Here is a 23840-nt window from a genome sequence, read left to right as displayed (position 1 = left end):
AGATGAAGTGCCTGAGAAACAGCAAAAGCTACCTCCACTTGGTAATGCCCACCAGTCATGGGACAAAGCAGACGCTGGAGGAGACCATCTGTAGGATCATGCAGGATACCCACAAGCTAAACTTGTCCCTGCTAGCCCCCTAGCAGAAGACAGATGCGGTGAACACATTTCTCATCCTGAGAGGCTCAACAGTCCCCAAGACCCCACTCAAGAAGGCAGACAACAAACTGAAACAGCTACTGAACAAGTGGCAGCAACTGCCACTCTAGCCAAGCAATGAGATCCTGCATGTCCCCTACTGGCAGAGAGGTGCCAACATCCCCTGCATTGGTGACCTCTGCATGCAACATCCACTGCATGGGTCACCTACGCCTCCCACCTCCTGACCTACCCCAACAAGCTGGTGAGCAGCATCACTGCCAGTGCCCTGAGGGAGCCCACCCACAGGAAGATCATCAGTCAGTTTACCAGCACAGACCTAGCCACCTTCCTAAGAGACTTGCTGGAGAATGAGTTTAGCCAAGATGACAGGGACTTTGCCTCTCTGTGGAGCCAAGCCTACAATAGCATACCAGTGGGCTGCCTCAGCTGCTCCTACCCCTCAATGCCAGCTGCATCACTGTGATTCCCCCCCATCTGAGGATCTTCCTGGACAAATTCCTAAAGCATGCCACACATGCCAAGTACACCATTAACCTTGAAGGCAAAACCTGACAAGGGCAAGGTCTTTGAGCTTCCCTCAAAATGGGATGCAAGCAAGTACTTTATACCTGGAAGGAACTTCATGTGCTTTGTAGAATGGCATTTCATCCACCTGACTCAACTGCCTGCCACTCAATGGGGCCATCCCCTACAGAAATTGTGACAAGGGGTGCTGGAGATGTGGATGCAAAACAGACACTGCTATGCACCTGCAAGCTCCATGGCAGAGTGTGGCCATGGCTCCACCACAACGCTGTTCAAAGCTGGCTGGCGAAGGCTATTCGGGCCTCAGCCACGATTGTGCCCGTCAACCACACTGTCCCAGCCTGTGAGACCCAGCTGTGCCTGGACATCATCATGGCTGACGAAAACAGGTACATCATGGTGGTCAATAGCATGCCTTTGTCAAGGACCTGCAAGTGGAAGCTGTCGAGGTACCCTGATACCCTGAGGAGCCAGGGTTATGAGTTGATGGTCATAATGCTGATCATCGGGGCGCTTAGAGCATGGGGCCCCATCAGTGAGAGCACCCTGCATGCCTGCTGAATATCCTGCCACTACGCCAAATTGATGAGATGCCTCATGGTGTCTAAAACCATCAGATAGTCTGGGAACATCAACATAGAACATACTACAGGCAAACACCAATATGTGAATTCTAACAGACCACCAGAGACTGAGTGGATGGCCTCACTGCCCCTTCCAGAGGATCATGACCTGAGACCACTTATAACTGGATTGTCTCTCATCCCCACAGTCATACCCTACATGCTGTTACTTGTGTCTGTGTATATCCTTTACAACCTACAACTCTGTAATGATGCAGTTTCCTTGTGCAGGGACTTTGTCCCCACTCCTATGTCAAGTAGGCTATATTCTTATTATTTAACGTAGTTGCATCATCACCCCCCAACCCTGTATTATGCAGCCACTCTTGTCCAGGTTTCTGTGTTTCTTTCCACCCCTTCAATGTTATAACTTCCTTTTAACATTCACTAATAAACTTAATCTGCTCTTATCAGTGTGGATACTGAACCTTGAGCTGCCCCTGCCCCCACCCCTACACAGGAGGGAAGTGAGAACCCCAAACTAGGAGTCATTGGACCCTGGGATGGGAGCCTTCCAAACAACATGGCAGTGAGTGGAAGAATCTTCCTGATGAGATTCCAGGTGAAAAGGGAATATTTTGAAGCCCCAGGAAAGCTGTCAATGGGAAGGAAGGACTTTATAACCAAGATCCTTCAGGACCTACTAAAGGTAAAACCTATAACTATGCATTGGCTCAGTGATATGCTAGGAAGGGTGGAGTGGGAGCTCTGCTTCAAGGATCCCAAGAGCAGAGCAGACTTCTGGGAGCAGCTCCAGGCAGCCATGAGGAATTCCCAGCAGAATGTCTTTGAATTTGGTGTGGGAGGAACAAGAAAAGTGTGACTGATCACAATGAAAATGCATTATGGCTTAATAAAGGAAGATGATGTGAGGTTTTGGTTAAAAAAGGCACTGTGAGAAAGTGGAAAAAGTGGAAAATGTCCTGGATGAGATGGGACTGTGGGCTAGAGCCTGGAAAGCCAGGGCAGTGCTAAAAAGGAAGCCTAGAAAGCCAGCCAAGGCAAGGCACCTTCCTCCAGCAATCACCCTGAGCACCCACCAGGGCTTAGTCTACTACCAGGGGTGATCCAAGCTCTGCTGCAAATGCAAGAACAAAGTCTATGCCATGTACAAAGGGAAAGACCATGAAGCCAAGGACTGTAAACTAGTGCTGTAATTTGTGCAGGGAGGAGAAGGATGTCTTTAAAGATTGCCCCAAATCATTTGCAAATGAGACAGAAAACAAAGGGGAGAACATGATAACCCCAGTGGCCCTGGCAGTAACAGAGAACAAAGGGGTGGAGGAGAAAAGAACAAAGGAGGGAACCCAAAGAGAAGAGGAAAATGAGCCAGAGCTTTCCTACCAACCCGCAATTTACCAGTCCTACAAACACTCCTTTGTGCAGCTAAATGAGGAACTGTCAAGAATACAAAGGGAGCAGGAGATGGAGGGGGAGAAACAGTCCATCAGAGAAAGGAGACAGGAGAAAGCCCCAGATGCTGGAGAGGAACCCAGCTCAGAAATAGAGGTCCAGGGGGAACAGCAGGAATCCCCATGGAACCCAGAGATGGGCCAGGAGGACTGGATACAGCAACAAAAGCACAAGTGGACTCTGGGGTCTCCCCAACACCACCTAGAAAAAGGAGTCAGTCCCCTTCAGAGGGGGAATAATCTGTGTTTGATAAAGGCTGGACACCTGGTCTCTCCATGTAGTTTGGATCAAATGACAACAGAACAGCTGGACTAGCCTTTCTCCTGAAAGGAGACAGATTGAAATCCCTACAGCACAGAGAGATTATTGCAGGTAGCTACTACAAGCCACCTTTGACACAGAGGGAGGGAAATTTGACCTCCTAAATGTTTATGGCCCAGTCAACAAGGAAGCAAGGTGTGCCTTCCTAGAGAACATGGTTGCAGCAATGCTCAGTACCTGGCTAGTAATGATCTCAGGGGACTTCAACTGCATCATTGATGAGGGAGACATAATAAGCAGAGGCCAAAAGATGGGCCTGGAAAGATCCTCCAGGCTGCTGAAACAACTTGTCTGGAAACACAGCTTGGTGGATGTGGGCAAAGGAGCCCAAGGAGCAGGGGGAAACTTCACCTGGGTAGACTCCACAGGGCAGACACAGTCGCACACAGACTTTGCCTTTCTCCCCAACGGATGGACAGTAGCAAAGGCTGAATCTACACCCTTCTTCTCCTCAGCCCACTGCCTCCTGATGGTAAAGGCAAAGGTGGGGGGATGAAGGGGGAAGGAGGGCAACCCAAGAGAGGCAGAACAGTGTGGAAGCTGAATGCAAGCCTCCTGGAAAACAAAAGGATCCAGCAGGACTTCAGACAGCACTAAGCAGGATGTAGGATCCACAGAGCTGGGTATGAAATCACATGGAGTGGTGGGACAGCATTAAAAAGAGAGCAAGAGCCTTCTTCCAGCAGGCTGGCAGGAGACAAGCCCAGTTCCCAAGCAGGCACCCTGAACGCCTAAACCGCAGGTTACAGAGCCTGCACAAGCAGCCTGCCTGGGGCGGGGACAGGAGGGAGGCTATGTGGGAGGTGAAGGCCCAGACTGAGGCCAGGTAGAGAGAGCGCCACCTGGGTAAAGGAGAGTGAAAAATTGGTCTGCTTACTTTGGCAGGTTGAAAAAAATCAAGAGGGAGACCATGACCAGCTTGGTGGATGGAGTGGGAGTGAGACACCAGTCAGGTGAGGGGATGCTGGACTTGGCGCCTGTGCGATGGAACATCTTGCCCAGTCCAGTGGGTCAGGCAAGACCCCAGGGTCCATGGAGTACAAGTCCCTAAGGAAAGCAGAGCAGAGACAAAGGTCCTGCCTACGTGGATGACCTCAACGAACTGTGCAATAACAAGTAGCTAGTGAAGAGAGTGCTACAGCACAGTCAGGTGCATGGAGTGGCAGCAGGGGCCAAGCTCAACATGGGCAGGGCCACTTGCCTAGCACCAGGCAAGCCCAGGGACCCAGTGACCCAAAGGGTCTCCATCTCCCATGAGGGAGTAAAGACCCTTGGTTTGGAGTTTGACCCAAAGCTAAAAGGGCAGGAAGCATAAGAGAAGACCAAGGCCAAGGTCAAACAGAGATTATGACCAAGGAACACGCACTGCCTGTTGATGGTGGGGGTGGCACTCATGAGAGTGTTGTTGCTACCAGTGCTTCTATACACCATACTGGTCTTCCCCCCCTCACAGCAAACTATCTATACAGTCCAGAGGGCCATGTGAATCTTCTTCTAAGGCTCCTGGAGCCATTTTGGAACAGATGTGACCAACAAAATGAAGCCCCAGTGACCCTGAAAACCACTGTAAGATGCAGGAGGTGGCAAGGGCAAGAGACAGATTGTCACTCATGGATGTATTCCTTGACAACAGTTTCTAGGCTGTGTGGGAGTGAATCTTTCACAAAGGCCTGCAGAAGGAACAGAGACCTGAACTTGCAGGTAGCTCACCAGGTATTCCCAGTGTGGCTGCTGAGACACAGCGGGGGGTGAGGGGTCCCACTAGACTACCCTAGGCAAACCTGCCAGTGGGAAGAGGAAACAATTGACCACCTCCTCTGGAGCTACCTGTATGCCACTGAGGTGTGGGGAGACTAAGTGAACTACTTCAGATGGTGATAGGGGTCAGAGAGGTGGCACCTTTGGCCACCTTACCAAGCAGCAAGGGACCCCAACAGCCTGCTTTGACCAGTACATCTCCTGCTTCAGGAACACACTGTGGAAGACCAGGAACCAACTCATGTACAAGCACATGGACCTACTGGTCAAGGACTGTCAAAATGGGACTGAGTAGGCTACAGATGTACTATAAGAAGAGAGAAGATGATGGGTAGAAGATGGCAAAGGACACATGGAAGAGGAAAGAATGGCACAGCTGTTCAAGAATGAGACCACCAGAGAAGACAATGATGATGACGAGGAGGAAGAAGAAGAAGATGAAGACTTAGAATCAGAGGAGTCATGAAAGGACTAGGGAAAGAAACAGAGGGCTTGTAAATGGGGTGGGAGTAGGAAGCTGGGAGAAGAGAAGGAGCATGGAGACTGAGTGTAATGGGTAACAGAAATAGCAACAGGCATGCAGGTGCACTGTTGCTGTTATTGTAACAGGAATGATTATGGTTGCACTGTGTATGTGTGTTATGAACTGTTGTGTGAACTGTGTCGGTCACAAGACAGGACTGTAAAGGTAAAAGGTGTGTGTGTGTGTGTGTGTGTACACACACAAATATTTAAATATTTTTAAATATAGACACACATAAAATATTAAATATATTTAATATATACAATAAAAATAATTTGTACTACATATTTGTAGTACAAATTATTCTTGTACTACATTAGCTTTTTGGCTAAGATCAAGTGAGACGGGGGACATCAAAACTCTATGGCCCCCAGGCCTTGAGCTTGCACATAGTTTGCCTACCTAGATTTGGGGAGTATTCAAAGCCCCAGACGGATGAGTCTAGGAGGGAAGATACTTGCCCAGTGGCAAAGCCACACAAACTTGACTTTTGGATTTTGTAATTTTGGAACTTAACTATTGGGGTTTGCCAAATTGAATCTGGAACTGATTTGGCCTTAAACAAGATTTAAAAAAATAGTTTGTACTACATACAAGCAGGTGCCAAAGTGCTTCTCAAAAGTGTGTTTATGGAGTACCTGTGATAAAACTTGCAGTAGTTTCAAAAAAAGGTAACATGCATCAATTCTGGATGACCTAAGTGCATGGGTACAGTATGCAAACTGCTATAGCCATGTTCAAGGTTTCAAGGTTATTGTTTTCAAGTTTACTCTTCGTTTCCATATGCTCAGGGAGAGCAGAGTCTGACAGTAAGGAAAGGGGGAAGGGGCTACCAGGGGAAAAGGTTGTGGGGAAGCAGAGAGCAAAAAGGCTACCTGACCCCCAGATTTATTTTCCGTGTAGCTGTGGGAGGGGGGACAAATTCAAGGCAAACATCCAATAATTAGATTCTATGTCTGGAAATTATAACAAATTTATAAATGTTCCACATATAGAACCTAATTATTGGGGGGCTGTCTTATAATCAGGGTCATCTTCTATTTGAGTGAATAAGGTACATCTAGCATTTTCCTAATGTTGGAATTCAGTATGGATAGAATAGGATAGGCACTTAATTTCTGATGCAAGTTGCTTAATGTTTGCAACCTGCTCTCCATTTGCTTTACAAATAAAAAGAGCAATTCTTTTTCAGAAAATTTATGCTCAACCACAAAGCAACAAACAACATTCTAATGGTTCTCATTTGATCTGTAGTTGGTTATCCAAACACTTGATCCGACTTAGGCTTTCAAATATTTCCTGCTGTCTACAGACTTAATACTTACAAATCTTTGATACTATTTACTGGCCTGTACAAATATCTTGTGGTCAGATTCACATGGTGCCCAGTTAATTAATTACAGATTTTCTACCTGCACAATAGCTTTTTCATTACCTATCTGTATTTAAAGTAGAACTTCATTTTGCCAAGGAAATTTCTGACATCAAACAGAAAGAAAACTGTTCATTTTGACAATGTAGGAATCCAAATGACATTTACAGTACTTAGAGAGAGCAGCAGTTTAATGAAGAAAGCTACTCAGAAAGAAAAATGCATAAAGACCCTTTCACAAATATACTCAACAGTTCCTTGCAAGCTAGAGATTTACTTAGGGGAAAAAGGCTTTATGTATGGAACAACGGAAAAAGTAAAACTATCCAGGAAAAGTAATCATGTGCAAAGATGTCCTTAAAGATATCAACTAATAACAGGTAATAAAAAAGGATTAAAAATAAAAAGCATGCTTCTCATAACAATGCTTTTGATAGTGAGTGGAAATTTTTCTCTCTCTTACTCATTTTAAGCCAGGCTACTACCATCAATGTTCTTGTAACTGTCTCACCGCAGCAGAAGTGTTTTAAGCAAAGGGCTGAGCTAATAGCCAGCACTACCATTACAATAAACTGCTGTTGGCTAGCCTCTAATCAAAATAAAGAAAAGCTATTTAACTTAGATATCTTCACTCCAGCAATGACTACTTTTTGTAACAAGTTTCTTATTCAAATGTTTGAAAATGACTATTGAAGGAATGTTTAAGAGTCAGGGAAATTAAAAGGCAACTAATCAACAACTACAGGTTCTATTGGAGACTGAAAACCAGATGGTAAAAAATGAGTGCAGGGCCTAAAGTCCCTTCTTCTCATTCTTCATCATTTCAAACTTCAGTCAGTATCCCTTAAATCTGGTGTATTCACTTCTGCTGGATCAGATAAGATAGCACAAGATGTTAATTAAGGGCACATTGGTTCAGAAACATAAAAATGAAAAGCTTAGCTTGTAAACGTTCAGATAACTTCTTTATTCAGCTCTTTCATAAAAACAATTATTTGCACTTTTGGTTCCTGCTATAGCCAGAATAACTCAAGAATAACTATCATATAGTACTTCCAATCCATCCAGTAGTAGGAAGTACTGTAAATTAAGAAACTTCCATAGAAGTTTTTAGACCCCTAATGTTCCAACAGGGCCTGATCTAAAGCTTAGGGGAGTAAATGTGATTTTTTAAATTATTATCAACTGATTTTGGGTCAAACTCATAGCCCACAAAGGAATCCACATTTCTGAGTGTCTATCTGCAAAGAATACCCAGACTTTTATGACTATGCTTTATTATGCTAAAACTTAACATGGTTACTACCAAAGGCCAGTGGAGGGAAGTTTATCATTTTCTCAGCACACTCTATCAATTCAAATAAAGCAATATTTAACCACTGTTCTTTTAATATACTGAACATTTTCCCCAGTTCAGCATCCTGACTAAATAACATGACTTCATTCAGCTTAAGCTATTTCTGTATTTCTATAGAAACTCTCACAACATGTTGCTGCAAAACCTGTTAGCAGCATCTCATTACCAAACAGTGCGAGAATATCTTGCAATGGAATTATGACATCTGAGCTTCATGCTCCTAAATGTGCAGCAGCTCAGGGAAAGTTTTTTTCCCTTCCTACTGTAGTGTCCCTTCATCATCGCTTTATGCTTAATACCTGTATGATATCCCCTTAATTAATATTAATTTAGCAGCAAAGGAAAATTGGTGGTTTCACACAAATCTAAGTACTTGTTCTTGCTTCATTCCTTTACAGTGTTAATAGTAACAGAAATTGTACACTAGGGAGAGCTGAATCTACAACACTTGATCAACTAGAAATTTGCTGAATCTGCACACATTTGATGAGTTTTACACATTTTTGCATAATAGATTTTATATCACTGCAAGGCTTCCAGAATCTTAAAATTCCACCTGTCTTACAGGAAATATTGGTCTTAAAAAAAAACAGGGAAAAACATATTATTTAAAATCTCCTGCAAACCATGTGGAATATAAAGATGACAGGGCTTTATGCCCTGCTGAGGTCTCATTTTAACAGAAGTGGTAAATCATACTAGTCAAGTACAAAAGTACTTTTAGGCTTCAGCCACCTGGATTCTTGGCTATGCAACAGGGCTATACAGGAAGGAGGTGTGGGAAACCAAAAGGGAGGACACCACAGAAACAGAGGATGTGATGGTATAAGACAGCTGCTCTCAGAGCATCACAAGTAGCATAAATAGGAAGAGCCATTTCCTATGAATCCAAACAATTCCTGTGAGAGAAAGTTCCTTGTGGCACTCTATGACATTGCCCACACCTGCTTTTCAATAGTAGTACATATGCTGTAACTATTATGTTTGCATAAAATCTAACACAAATGAGCTAAATTTTGACCCTGGATGAAGCAGGGTTAAAGTTGTAGTAGTTTTGCTTTTGATCTGCTGAATGTCTACTCACAGGTGAACAAGGAAGCGAGGTACACCTTCCTGGAAAAAGTAACTGTGACGATGCTGAGTACCGGACCAGCGGGATCATACAGGATTTCAACTGCATCATTGACAAGGGAGTCAGAGTAAGCAGAACCCAAAAGATGGGCCTGGACAGATCCTCCAAGATGGTGACGCATCTTGTCAGCGACCACAGCCTGATGGATGTGGGCAAAGAAGCCCAGGGCCACAGGGAAAATTTCACCTGGGTAGACACTGCAGGTACCATAAAATCATGGACAGACTTCATTTTCTTCCCTTGAGGGGTGGAGAGCATTGAAAGCCTACTCCATGCCTGTCTGCTTTTTGGCCCACTGCCTCCTAATGGTACAGGTGGAGACAGGGGGGAGGCCTGAGAGAGTTAAAGGGCATAGAAGCTAAACATGAGACTTCTAGAAGACAAAAAGACCCAGCAAGACTACAAGCAGTGTTATGCAGGGTGGAAGACCCTCAGGGCTGGGTACCAGAACCAATAATTTCCAGAGGTATTGTTTAGAAAGCACTTCAGTTCCTTTTGGAACCTATCAGAGGGCACGTACAACTATACAGCTAGTCCTTTGTAGCGTTTAAATAGTGTTTGAAGTGTTTCAATAGTTACTTCTCTCCAAACTAAGAATATCTGGCCAGAATGGGATATGACAGAAAATAATATTTGTTCTGGTTGTACCATTGCTGCCTTAAGATCCCCAACCAGCCTCATATTGGCAATGTACATTAAATTCTAACTAGCACCAGAACTGGGCTAGTTCATGACTAGAGGAATGCAACCAATCCCTGGTATCTAAATTCTGATTGGATACAGTTGGGAAAATGCCCTGGTGTGTGTTCTTATCTAGCATTTTTATCAGGGGCTTGATCCTTCCCTATCCAAAACCACGCACTGAAGCCCTAATTGTGATCTCTGCAGTTGGTACGTGGACTGCAAAGTATAGCTTAAGAAATTGTTCACTGACCCTGATCATTCTGAAGATATAAATCTGTCATGTTGTGGAACAAATTACATCGCTCCTGCCTAGGGCTGTATAAATATATTGCTAATTTTAGCAGATACTGTGTATGGTTTCTATTGACCATATTGTATACAAATGGGACTGTTTACATTAACAACAAAGAGTCCTTGAACTCCACAGTGAACTGCGAACTGCAATGCATTTTACCATTTTTATTTTTCTGCCTTTAATACTTTTTCATGTTTTTGTGTATTCAATCTTGTTTCCAGCATATTGTTAAATAGGGATTTGTGTTCAGCCTTGTGGAAGAGACTACAAGAATTCATATTTACTATTTCTTATTATTTTGATCATGAATTTAGTTCTCTGGGTTGTCTTTGTGGTTATCGCATATGGTCTTGAACTGGAAAACCTTGGAGGAGCCCCCACAAGCTTTCGTATGAGGCCAGAATGGATCCCAAACCCACACCTTTGGATTAACAGCAAAATGTCTTAAATATTCTGAGAAAGGCAAAGATTTCTTAGGTTGGTATCTTTTACTGGACCAAGGAGAAAGAAGCTTTCAAATGCAAGACATTCTTCTTCAGATCATCTAACTCTATCCCAACTACGCAGTTGGTTCAATAAGAATATCTCCATAAGAAAGACATGCCTCTTGTATAATTCCTGGACAATAACTAATACTACCTCTAAATGTTCTGCCCATTCCTATTCCACTCTTCAAATAAGCTTAATGCCAATTATCACAGTCCTGCAACAGCAGAACAGAGGACCTCAATATCCCAATGTTAAAAAATGTAGACAAGCAAAATGCAGTTAAGTGAAACCATGAATTTCAACATACCATATTTACTTGAATACAAGATAAGATCCATCCCACCCCACCCCTCTATCCAAATCAGCATGAGGAAAAAAGACCCTCATCTTACATTCACATACAAGGAAACCTCATTAGATAGTTTATCATTGAACTGCTGCCAAAATCAACATATGCTCAGTTACAGAAACCAATATAAAGTTGATTAAATGCAGCCCCCACTGAGTATGACTATAAAATACTTGGTCCACATTGGTCAAACATGCTGATAGGGACCTACCACAAGGCTAGATTAGGACAGCCTATCTGAATAAAATGTATGATACTACCCATTGCACACAGTCCCCCTCAGCACTGACTCTTTTAAAGTCACAGTGAGCAACTACTTTGAACATATTTTGACTTCTTCAGTCCCATAATCCTGTTTCTTCACTAACCTTAAATGCCTGACAAACATCACCAATGAAGCTCCAAACAGTTCACCCAGACTCCCTCTATTAGCCCCTCTCTCAGCCTGTTGTATATGAATGTTGTGCCCCCCCCCACCCCCATGAGATGAAGTCGGACCAGGTTGCTCTGCATCTCATCTGCATATACAATTTTGGAGCATCCCAGGATTTGTGACAAGAACACCTGGCTCTAGTCATGACTGGGGAGCTAATTCACACCTGGATCCTTTGTGGGGGTATCTGGAGTGCACACACATACTGAACAGTGCTGAACTGCAGGGTCTCTATGGCTTGAAGTCCTGTTGACTCTGGTGGGGCCCAGCCCATTGAACTATATGGTAAATAACGAGTCTTTAGCTTTGGACGAAAATTATTCATAGCTTGTACTATGTGTAAGAAGGTGCCAAAGTGCTGCTCAAAAGGGTGTTTGTTTACGGAGTACCTGTGCTAAAACGTGCAGTAGTTTCAAGAAAGCTAAATTGCATGCATTCTGGATGAACTAAGTGCATGGGTACTATATGCACATTGCTACAGCCATGTTTAATTTCAAGGTCAATGTTTTCAAATTTGCTCCTTCTTTCCATGTCCTCAGACAGAGCAGGACCAGACAGTAAAGAGAACGGGAAGGGGCTGCCAGGATAAAAGGTTGGAGGGGAACAGAGGGCAAAGGGGCTACCTGACCATCCAAATTTATTTTCCCTGTTGCAGCAGTGGGAAGGGGACAAATTCAAGGCAAACCATCAATAATTATATTCTATACCTGGAAACTTGTAACAAATGTAAAAATGTTCCATATATTAATTATTGGGGGCTCATCTTATAATCAGGATCATCTATTCGAGTAAATATGGTAGTAATGATATTCAGGCAGGTACATTACTGAGTAACAGAGAGACCTACAGGGACTCTCATTATAGGCTCTGCTTGCTTTCTACAGGCAAAGCTAGAATATGGTACCATGCTTCCAAATAGACTAAATTTAACAATTTCACAATTATGCTATTATAAAAAAATAATATAATAGCCTAGGCAGGCAACTGCACTGCTCTTTCTTAGGGTCATTGCTACTGTTCCATTTGGAAAAGTAACATCCCAAAAATCCATGTACCTTGCAAGAACATGCCAAAAATTAACCTCAGTTGAATTTGCACACGGACCCACACCAACTTTTCATTCAGAAATGAACAGACTATGAATTAACATACCATAGAAGTTGGTATGGTTAATCTTTGCTAGACTCTTCATAAATCAAGCCTGAGGTGGTATATCTTTAAAAGCCATAAATAACGAACAATAAAACCCGGCTCTGTTAAACAGCATCTTTATGTGTGAGAAATTATATTTCTGTGAGCCATGCAAAGGCTGTAAAATATATATATTTGATGAGTTTCTTGTAACACTTTTCAGCTGTTCTATATTGGCAACTAGCTGAATCACAAAACCTAAATATTGTTCATATTTGAACACACTTTGTCCTAATTATTCTTTTCAGTGATTGCAGACCTTATGGACCATGATTTCACAGGGGCAGGAAACTGCTGTCAGTGTATGTTAAAAAACAAGTGTGAATGAGTTTCAGTATTCACTTGTCCTAATGTAACACTAATTCCCAGCATGATAGCCATGGTGTAGGTTGTCGCCTTGTTGCTCTAAGGACATAGGCAGACAAGGTTCTTTGGGTAAATCCAATATCTTTTATTAGACCAACTCAAATACTTGGAAAAAGTCTTCTTTGCAATAAAGCCATCCATATGATCAGGGGCCTGGAGGATAGGCCCCATTAGGAGAGACTCCGGCACCTGGGTTTATTTAGTCTGAGTAAGAGAAGACTGAGAGGTGACTTGATAGCTAGGACTGTGCAAAATGGCTGTGTTTCAATTCAGTTTGAATTCAGCCATTTCGGAGGACAGCGATTCATTTCGGTGTTTTGGATCACTGTCCTGCTTCGTTTCAGCTGAATCTGTATCAGAATGGGTGGTAAAGGAAGCTTTGCACAGCCCTACCCAGCCAGGCGGGGCTTGGGGCCAGGGGCTGCAGGGCCCCAACAGGAAGCAGGATGGGGCCGTGGGTGGCTCATCCAGAGGAGGGGGAGGGCCGCTGCCCTCCATACAGGCGAGGAGACCCCCATGTGGATCTCTGATCCCTGTCACACTGGGTCGCAGGGCAGCACAGAGCAACAAGCAAGCCTCCTGGTCCCTTCTGCATGACTCATCTCCGCAGGGAGCAGAGATTTGTGCCAGGGGTCTCCTCGCCGCCACTGCCTGCCCCGGTGATGTGGGGCTCCACAGGGTGGGCAGCAGCAGTGAGACCCCAGCACAGATCTCTGCTCCCTGCAGAGCCAGGTCATGTTGCAGGGACCAGCACTGTCCTGCTGCATGACCTGGCTCTGCAGGGAGCAGAGGTCTGGGGCAGTGTAGGGCGAGCAGCGGTGGAGAGGAGACCCCAGTGTGGGTCTCTGCTCCCTGTGAAGCCAGATTGCGGGGCAGGTCAGTGCTGGTCCCTGCCAATGTGACCTGGCTCTACAGGGAGCAGAGATCCGGGGCTGCATGGGGTGGGCAGCAGCGGGGAGGAGACCCCGGCGTAGATCTCTGCTTCCTCCAGAGCCGAGTCTTATGGTAGGGTAGCAGCATACAGCTGTTTCCCTGCAAGCCCAGCTCTGAAACTCTGAAATTTTCTGAAACATTTCCGAAACATTTTGGATGCCTCATTTCATTTCAGGGATTTTTCTGAGCCATTCCATTTCGAATCGGATTCAGTGTTTCAGGTGCCGAAATGGCCCGAAATGAAACAGCTGCCGAAATTTCACACAGCCCTATTTACAGCCACCTACAAGTGTCAGGGGTGAACACCAAGATCTAGGGGAGCAGCTCTTCAGAAGAGCACCCCTTGGGAGTTCAAGGTCCAATAGGCACAAGCTAGTTGAGGAAAAATGTAGACTGGACATAAGGAAAAACTTCTTTTCCATAAGGATATTTAGAATCTGGAATGCACTCCCAGCAGAGATGGTGCAGTCACCATCCCTTGAGGTGTTCAAGAGGAGGCTGGACAAGCACCTTGTTGAGCTCATTTGAGGCCAACTACCTCCTACCTTCTGACCGGGGACTGGACTTGATGATCTTACAAGTCCGTTACGGTCCTACTATTCTATGATTCTATTATTCTTTTGGGTACAAATACCCCTAGTCAGGCAGAGGAAGCGTCTCTAGTAGCATAACAGAAGTTCACTCTACCTGAAGACAAAAGGAACCAGAACAGGCTAAGAGCACATTAACAAATGTCAGGTAAGGTAACAGCTAGTTAATATGTTAAATGTTTTTTTCTTTGCATTCTATATTCTCTGCAATCCAGACCTCATCCAGTAATGAAGGGAGAAGCATTCCTATTAAAACCCACATTTTCATGATAGGGGAATTACTTTTCAGTAATTTTTATATCATCCTAGGGCCACTGATTCCTTTGAGGAACCAGCTGGATATTTAGAGGATCCACAGCAAAACAGTATTCTGATTGCCCCAGATGCTCTTGTCATTTTCACTGCTTCACTGACAATAAGAAGTTTCCCCAAAGGATTAGATGCTTTAGCTTGCTAGCAGGGCTGGATATCATACATGATTAGGTAAAACAGTCTGAAAAAAGAAAATCCTGAACCAAATACATAAGCCATTCCTGTTCTAGGAATGGAAACATACTTTATTTGTTTTATCTAATTTAATCAATTCACTGAAGTGAATTTAATTCACTAAAAGCTTTGCCAGAATTCTATGGTATGTGCTTGAAAGACTTCTAACAGTACCAAAGAGAAGTAAAGGACTATGTCGGATGGAGCACAGAAAGACGCACATAAATCTCCCCTCCCTTTGCACAGAGTTTTCACCAGAGCTAAGACATTCAGTTCAGAAAGCAAACTCCTTCTTCCTGCATCTAAAAAGTAGCATATGGTGAGTTTTGAACACGACAGTACAGTTGGTACAGAAATAAAAAAGCATACAAATATATGAATTCTAATATGATAAAAGCCTAGTCTGTCTGTCTGTAACGCTCCAGGCCAACTGCGCATGCGCCACCGAGAGGGTATGCGCTGATTGGCTGTGAGGTCCCAGAGCACTATGGACAGAGGGGGCAAGGGAGCCAGCAGGGAAGAGGGAAGGGAGGGAAGCCAGAAGGGGAAGGGGGAGGGCAGGTTCCAGTAGCAGCACCCCTCTGCTGCCGCTATGCCTCCACTGCTGCCTCCTAGCCCTGACAACAGTCAGCAGATAGGGGAAGGTGGCAGGGAGGGAGGAAGGAGAGGGGGAGGAAAGGCAGGGAAGGCAGGGGGGGCATGTTGCGTGCCACCGGGTGTCAGCAGCCAAGCAAGCTCCCCTCCCTCCTGTTCCTAGGAGACGGCGACAGCACAAGGTGGCACATGGGGCTTCATCGGGAGCAGCTGGGGATGGGGGGGAGCCCCACAGGGCCAGACGTGGCGAGTAGGGAGGCGACAGGGCTGGACATGGGGGGAGGGAGGCACACGGGGCTGGAGGCAAAGTGGCAGCACTATGGGGCACTAGGTGGTGGCGCTCCATCCTTACCCCCCATCATTTATGATGGGCAATTTGCTAGCGTAAAAATAAACCCAGGTCTTTGTACCACTTCAAATGCAAATAGCATGACAACAAATGCTAACTAAGCACCTTCACTTATATGAAGGTGGTACATTTTCATTTCCAGAAGAAAAATAAGCTTCTTACATGTAATTGCATTTTAAAACCTGCTACATAATATAGGATATTAGAGAAAACAAAGTATTCATCCCAAATCCTTGACAGACAAGACAATGTTAACAATTACTGATTCCTTAATCTTCTGCTCTAAAAGACCATGAATATCTACTCGTCTTCAAAACAGCAAATCAACAGCCAGGATGCTTAGGGCTAATTCTTCTAAAGAAGACTTACAAATTATTATCCTCCTACTAATACAGAGTAATCATCTTTTATTTATACAGGTATATAAGAACAGCATATAATTTATTGTTGCTGCTGCTTTTCCCTCAAGTGTTAACAAGTAGATTTTGCACTTTCACTAGCAAATTTCTAAGCTAATTATGTGACTAGACAGTGCTGGTTGCTCAGCAATTTTTAAAATCTGACCATTTATTCAAATGTTTAATTATGAATTTAGAATGCTGACCTGAGGCACCCATTCTGAGCAATTAACAATGTGAGGAAATACAGGTCACACATCCTAACAGATGCTGCTGGTTAGCTGGTTTGTAAAACATTCTTTAAAAACCTTATTCTCTCCACACCCTGTTTCACACATGTTTTGTATTCACTGTATATAGTAAAAGTATTGCAGACTAAAGATCAAATGTGACAGGATCAAATGTAACAGTGAATAACAGTGTGTGTTACTGGGGCTGTGTTTTATAATAATCAAACAAATGTGTTGAACAACTAGCGATGAGGTCTTCTATGGCCTTCTTAGAATCATGTAGCTACTTGCTTCCTTGTGTAAAACTTATCAGTAACATTACTTTTAAATTTTCTTTTTTAATATATTTTTTTCCAAGGGCACAGTGGATTTCATTTTTTACCTGTTACTGAAATTACAATTATTAATTATAATCCTATGGTACATGTCAGTGTAAGGAGTGACCTAGAAACCACTATGCAAAGACCAAGCAAAAGGGAATGTTATGTGACGAATGTCCATCTGCAATGATAAGGAGGAGACAGTCTTAGATAAAGGAGGTTTGAAAACAAAAGCAGAATCAGAGTACTGGGTCAAAGAGCTCATTAAAATACTAAAAATCACGCCCCTAGGTGGGGAAAAAGTATGCTAATGAAACATACATGTATGTAAATGAGATACATGGCTAAAACACAGGTATAGAGACATGCTCAGTAAAGAACTTCTTGCGTTGCTCCTTACAACCAATCAGCAAACAAATACGCTGGTGAGAACTTGAAAACTCCCGTATAAAAGATGCTTAGTGGTAGTGATCTGGTGTGCTTGTTACGTGAAATTATTCCACTTGCACCTTTTATTGCTAGCAATAAACCTTCTTTATACTTTCACCCCTGGTATCTTTATTGGCCTTTGCATACCGGGCACGATCCCAGACTTGAGCTGGGGCTCAACATCAGGACCTGGCACATGAAAAATGACTCAACCCCAATTCTCCCAGTGTCTGAGCACACAAGTGCATCTAGTGAGTAAATGATCAACAGAATGAATTTCTCTCTTACCTTCTGCAATATCATATAATATAAAATAAGATCATGCTATTGATAAAATACAAAAGATTTAGCATTCAATACAGTTTGAATGATGGTGTAACAGATAATGAGCCTTATGCTTATTTGTACAGGCAGCCCTCAACTTAAGACGTTTCAAGTTACAACGAATGGCACTTAACGATGTTTATAAATTGATACCCTGTTTTGACTTTACAACTCTTCATCTAATTCCACGCCATGCCAGCGAACAAGTTCGCTGTGTTGCCCATCTCCCTGGAGAACATCTGTCCAAACTCCTTGGGCATTTTCTTAAGAAAGCAGACAAGACTCCAGAGAAAGCTGAAGCCAAGACTCCCAAGAAGACTCCAGCCAAGAGCCCCTCAAAAAGTCCAACCAAGAGCCCTTCAAAAAGTCCAGCAAAGGCACCTCAAAGAAGTCCTTCCAAATCAATATGATTGCTATTTACAATATAAAATACATTGATGTAGCTATATTACTCATCTATAATTGATTGGGTACAACATTCTGGGTTATTTTTGGTGAAAATAGGGTATTAGGCCTTGGTTCAAGAAGCAATCCCCCATTTATAACATTGTTCCTTTGGGAAAATCAGTTCCAAGTTACGACGTTTTAACTTAAGACGTGGTTTTCAGGAACCAGTTGTGCCGCAAGTCCAAGGACTGCCTGTACTAAGATCCTTCTACATGTTGACAGTATGCCTTGAAGTGTATGCAAATACAGTTTATACTATCTAGTGACTGAAAGCCACTTCAAGGCATTTTAACACTGGTAGAGTAAATGGTTTTTGTGTTAATGAGAACCTGCCCACAGTGTTTTCATCGTGAACTTTTGGACTCTCAGGCACATGACTTTCAGTAAAAGTAGCCCCATGTTCATTATTAAAATCTAAAGAACTTGGGGGGGAAGAGTAATAAGGAACTTATGTTTTACACTGGCAAATAGAATTTGGTTCATATACAAAAAACAAGGAATGTTCCAGTGCCCATTCTTCTGTACAAACATATAATTTTACAGTAAATAGATAATATTTCTACTAGGTGTACCAAACCAACTCTAGAAGATGACAGCTACCTTTCTAGCCCTCATGCAGCCATTCCATTTCTCTTGGGAGAGTCACTGGTCTCCTGGGAGAAACCATGAATGTACAGATGTTCAAGGCTGTGAACAACTAGGTTTAAATCACTCCCTGGGAGAGTGCATGTCTGTACATGCCACAGTACCTCTCAGAACAGAACACAGTCCTCCAGGGTCCCACTCTCCCTGAGACGACAGTGGGTGCACCTACAGAAGATGCTTTACTGTGTAGTCGTATAGTTTACTGTTCAGTAAGCATGTGCATCTACACCTGCATATACTTACTGCACAGTAAGCCTCGCTGATTGCGAGTAAATATGCTACCTGTAAATGCAAGTAATAAATTTACTTTCAATTAGTAATGGCGCAGTAGTGCACGTATAGACACTTGACTGGGACCAAATCTGCTCCCAGTCAGCTGGCCACTAGGGGGTGGGAGATTGTTCTCTGCTCCAAGGAGCTGCCTGCTGCCAGGGCAGGCTCTGCCATTGGAGCCCAGGCAGGGACTATGTCCCCCAGCCCTGGCAGCAGGAACCTCCAAGTCCCCGCTCTGAGAATGTGACCTGGGAGTGAGGCCTGGGAGATCCTTATCTCCCCAACCTATTCCCCACCCAGCTCCAAGCTCATGGAGTTGAGCAGGGAACAAGCTCCCCAGCCTCTGCCCTGCAATCATGAAGCAGGGGTTGGAAACTGTCCTGATCAGGAGCAGGTCCCAGCCCTGTGCCCTGACCAGGTGATATAAGCGCGGGGCTTGGAAAGAGCTGCAAGGGTGAGGTAGGTCCCAGCCCCTGCCCTGGTCTGCTGGTGGAGTAGCTAGCAGGTAGGTAGCTGCTAGCTGCCGAACCAATGAATGGGGCAAGGGGCTAGGACCTGCCCCTCCCCTATAGCTCTTTCTAAGTTCCTTGCCCCTGATTGGGGAGCCAGGGCCAGGAGCTCCCTGCTGCTGGGGCAGGGAGTCCCCAAGGGCAGGGTGTAACGTCCAGGCCCTGGCCAGAACATAGTTGTCTCCTGGCCCAGTGCTACCTGCCAGCCCCTGAGTGGCGGCAATAGGGACCCATTGCAGGGCCCCAGGAAGCAGAAGCAGTTTGCTGCCATTGGTAGCAAATCTGCTTCTGCTTCCTTGCATGTGTAGACACCTGCCCGGGAGTGTTCTGATCCCCAATCAAATGCATGTGTAGATGTGCCCAGTGAACATACCCCCTTCACAATTATCACATTGTGCTGCAGAGAAACACAGACTGACCATGGGCAGTCTGGGTCAGCCATCTATTGCCAGGCAGACTAAGGAAGCCTGCAAAGCAGGTAGAGATGTGTGCACAGGGCCATCTCCCAACCCCAGCTATGCTGTCAGCACTGCAAGCTCTCTACTCTTCAAGGCCTTGGCACTCAAATGTCTGTACGAGGCTCTAGGTAAGCTTCTCTACCAGGAAAACAACTATGGGAGAATTCTCCCAAATTATTTGAGTGTAAATGCAGCTTGAATCTCCATCTACACTGATTATGTGCTAATACTGTGTCATTGCTACCACAGCAATACTCTTCATGGGCACAGCCAGACAAGTGCACACATGTAGGGGCTTGCATTTCCTGTGGCACAAATAGCAGTGGCAACTATTTGTGCTGCTGCTTTTTGTCCCAGGGCATGCCCCTGCATGTGCACTCTGGCATGTTGCAAATTGACCCAGGTGGGGTAGGGGAGGCTAGAGCCAGCCAGGTTCTGCCCAGCCAGGCTCTGTTTCTGGTGGTGCATGCTGCTGCCATATGCACCATGCTGTTTTTAGCAGTATTTTTTTTCGTATACCAGGATGTCCCAGTGTCAAATTTTGGCACTGCACTGCTAATTTGAAGCACACAAACAGTTGCATGTGTACTACATGCAGTTTGCAACACTTCAAACAACTCTGAGGTACCATAAATCGCACGTGCATGCTCATTTGGACAGGTCTGACTAGTCTAAGGCCCAAACCTGCAAACACAGTCCCGATTACTATTAACTATGTAAGTAGTTGCAGTGATTTAAATGGAACAATTAACATGTTAAAATTTCAACATTTTAGTAAGTATTTACAAGATCAGACCAATAAAATTAGACACAAAGAAATAAGAGAAATGGAGGGAAATAAAATAGAATGAAGGAAGTATCAATACTGCTGAGAAGGGATAAAATGCTAGAGGGATAGAACTTTACAAAGGTGAAGCTTTAGATCTTCATCTTAGACCTTAAGTTAGATTAAAGATAAGAAAACTATTAAATAAATTACAGTGTTGAAATCCTCATAGTCTCTTGAGTCAGCCAATGGTTGTCTGTTCCCACAACAATTTTTTTTTGATAATCAAGGTCTAAAAAGTTCTTCCCAAACTCTTAATCCCTTTCCCAGATGTCCAAACCACCTGAAGTCAGTGGAAAGGCTTCAGTGGGCTTCTGACTAACTAGTACTAAATTGCTAATGACATTTGTTGCCATTAAATTCTTCTATGGTGTTCACCAACTTTTATTAGCAGCAAAACCCACATGTAAACACTACACCTAAAGTCAAATTCAGGCTTAATTATGTAACAAAACACATCATAAATTGGGCAAAAATAGGGGAAAATAGTATTGGGAGCTCTAAGCTAAAAATATATAATTTTGTGTGTTTTTTCCACATTCCATGGCTAGCTCCTTTTTTCAGCAATTCCATTCAAAGTTAACAGTGTTTAACTCTCCTTTTCATGAGTAGTCAGTGCAGAATAAGGGTCCTTTTTGTTCAGGATACAGAACGCGGTTGTTTAGGTTATATATGTGCACCAGTCCTTGCTACCATAGACATTGACAGAAATTGCAAAATGGCTCTTGGAGGAAGAAAATGAAAAGAAATAAAATAATATGACAGCAAGCATTCACTTGAGCTAACTAGGATATTGCTTTTGCAATTCAACTGTATTTTACTTAACTTTATCTCTTCCCAAATTCAGATAAAACTAGGGATACACATTGTTAGCTTACATAAGCTTTCATTAACCACCAGTAGAAAACTCAGCAAAAAAAACTTTATAGATAGTCAATTTTTTAATTACTGTGCTTTTTCTCCAAGGATAACCTATTTCCTTTTTTAGAGTCCATAGAGTCAGGCAGTAATAATGTCTGTATTTTAAAATGTAGCTTCGCACAACACCTGGGTATCCATTCTTATTCTGGCTTGTCGTCCCTAAACTGAAGCCAAATGTTAAGCTATAGCATCTGTTTCTAAGGTACAATTTTGTATCAAACTGTCTATCTACAATATATCTTCCCAACCTTCTAAAAATAATAATTATCAGTATCAGTCTAATGTCTGAAAAAGTCAAATCCACCTCAAATGACCCCATAAATAGAAAATACTTCCATAAACACAGTTATGTGTTCTTCTTGTTATGTCTGTTGGTTTGCAATGGTTAGTTTTATTCAGATTTTGTTGCCTTGCACGGTATTATTCAAAAGACTTCAAAATTCAGCCAGTGGTACAATGTGATTTACTCAGTACCTTCTCACTTCAATCCATCTGAACTCTGTTATGGATAGAACACTTAAGCGTAGCCTGTAGTACAGGGCTGTGAATGTATTTCCTTCCTACCCCAGGGGTAACTCCAAGAGGGATCAGTCTCAACTTCTCCTGATTTCCTTTTACTCTGGAGTGGTAGATGTGGATTCATTTACGTCAAGCTATGAAGGGCGCAGCTTTAAATTTGCTCTTTTGCCTACTGAGTGGAAAAGGAATTGAGGTTCCAGTTACTCACAATACAACCTTCTCTGCCCCTTCCTTACTCATCTGCTCAAAGTGAGAGAGGAAAGACTATAGCACGAAAATAGGGATGTTCCCTGGACTAGGCCCAAATGTCTGATCTGGGAAGACTGGGCAGATAGTAGCATTAGAAATTTCATTCTCTCTAACTTCCCAGCTAAGACAAGGTATACAATTTCAAAAGTGTCTAAGTCTCATTGTGAATGGTAATTAAATGTCTACACAATCTTATATCTATCCTACCATGTAGTCATCTTCAGGCGCCTATATGCTTTTAAAAATCTGGCCATCAGACACTTAGAAGCCTAAATCACCGCATCTAAACTACTTTTAAAAATGTAACTCAAGAGCACCATCTAGCTTTTTATTTTTTTAAGGATTCCATGCTGTGCACTTTACTGTTTGTAATGGGGGTAGTGGATGGGAAAGAACTGACAGATCAGCACGGATGATCATCAGCGCTTATTCTTTATGTCTCAAGATGGTGGCTTAATTTGAACTGTACATGCGCTGGTTTTTGTTTGTGTCATTTTTAAACAGAAATCATGATATGCACCTCCACTTCAGGGTAACAAGAGTATTGTTATGTAAGTTTATAAATTATAAAATTATAAGTGCATTGCATAGTGATTACAGAGCAAGTTCTCCTTGCTGTATGATGAGACCAATCTAAGCCACAGTATAACATGATGTTTTTTCTGTTGATGTTTTTCATGATGTTTTCATAAGAATTATTCCTAGGTTACATACAAAAAATAGATTCTATTTTTATAAATGTCCTTTAAAAGTATTTTAAGTCTCCTCTAATTCTCCAGTTCAAAACCCTTTCAGTTATATACACAAGGGACATATAATTCCAATGAGTGAAAAGAACATGTTAAAAAAGAGAAAGATTTCTTTCCATCGTGTCTAAAAGCTGTTTAATCTAAACAAAACAGTTTGAAAATATTTCACATAATGAAAATGTACATATTAAGAACCCTGGGGAGCAGTTCAATATCTGCATTAGTATCTAATGATTGTTTAATTTACCAATTCATTTTGATAGTAAAGAAAAATGTATCCTAACTCTTTCTTCTTGCAGAAATAAACACACTCAATGTACAAGCAATTTATGATAGGCTGATAAAAAAAGAGATAAATTACCTAAAATTCTGTTCTCTCTTTATTTTACAAGGCTTGTCATTAATGACCGTTTTTCTTATTAGGGTGAACTAACTTCAATAAACACTGGACATTTAAATCATTTAGACATCTTTGAAAATTCTACTAAGATCTGTATAAACCATTTGGTAAGAACAGATATAAAATATTTTTCCAAAGGCTATAGTTTACTCCTTTAATGATGAAAGCATCTCCACTATTTCTGTAGGAAAACATTCT

General features: G+C 43.0%; 1 protein-coding gene across 3 annotated transcripts in view; it reads right to left on the bottom strand.

The window, feature by feature from the left end:
• THSD4 (thrombospondin type 1 domain containing 4) overlaps positions 1-23840 on the bottom strand; it is a 702916-nt gene that overhangs the window by 185878 nt on the left and 493198 nt on the right. The gene's annotated exons all lie outside the window — the stretch shown is intronic.

Source organism: Alligator mississippiensis, chromosome 11 (genome assembly GCF_030867095.1).
Source record: "Alligator mississippiensis isolate rAllMis1 chromosome 11, rAllMis1, whole genome shotgun sequence".
NCBI lineage: Eukaryota > Metazoa > Chordata > Crocodylia > Alligatoridae > Alligator > Alligator mississippiensis.
Note: the sequence above shows the minus strand (reverse complement) of the source record. Positions and strands in the feature narration are given on the sequence as shown.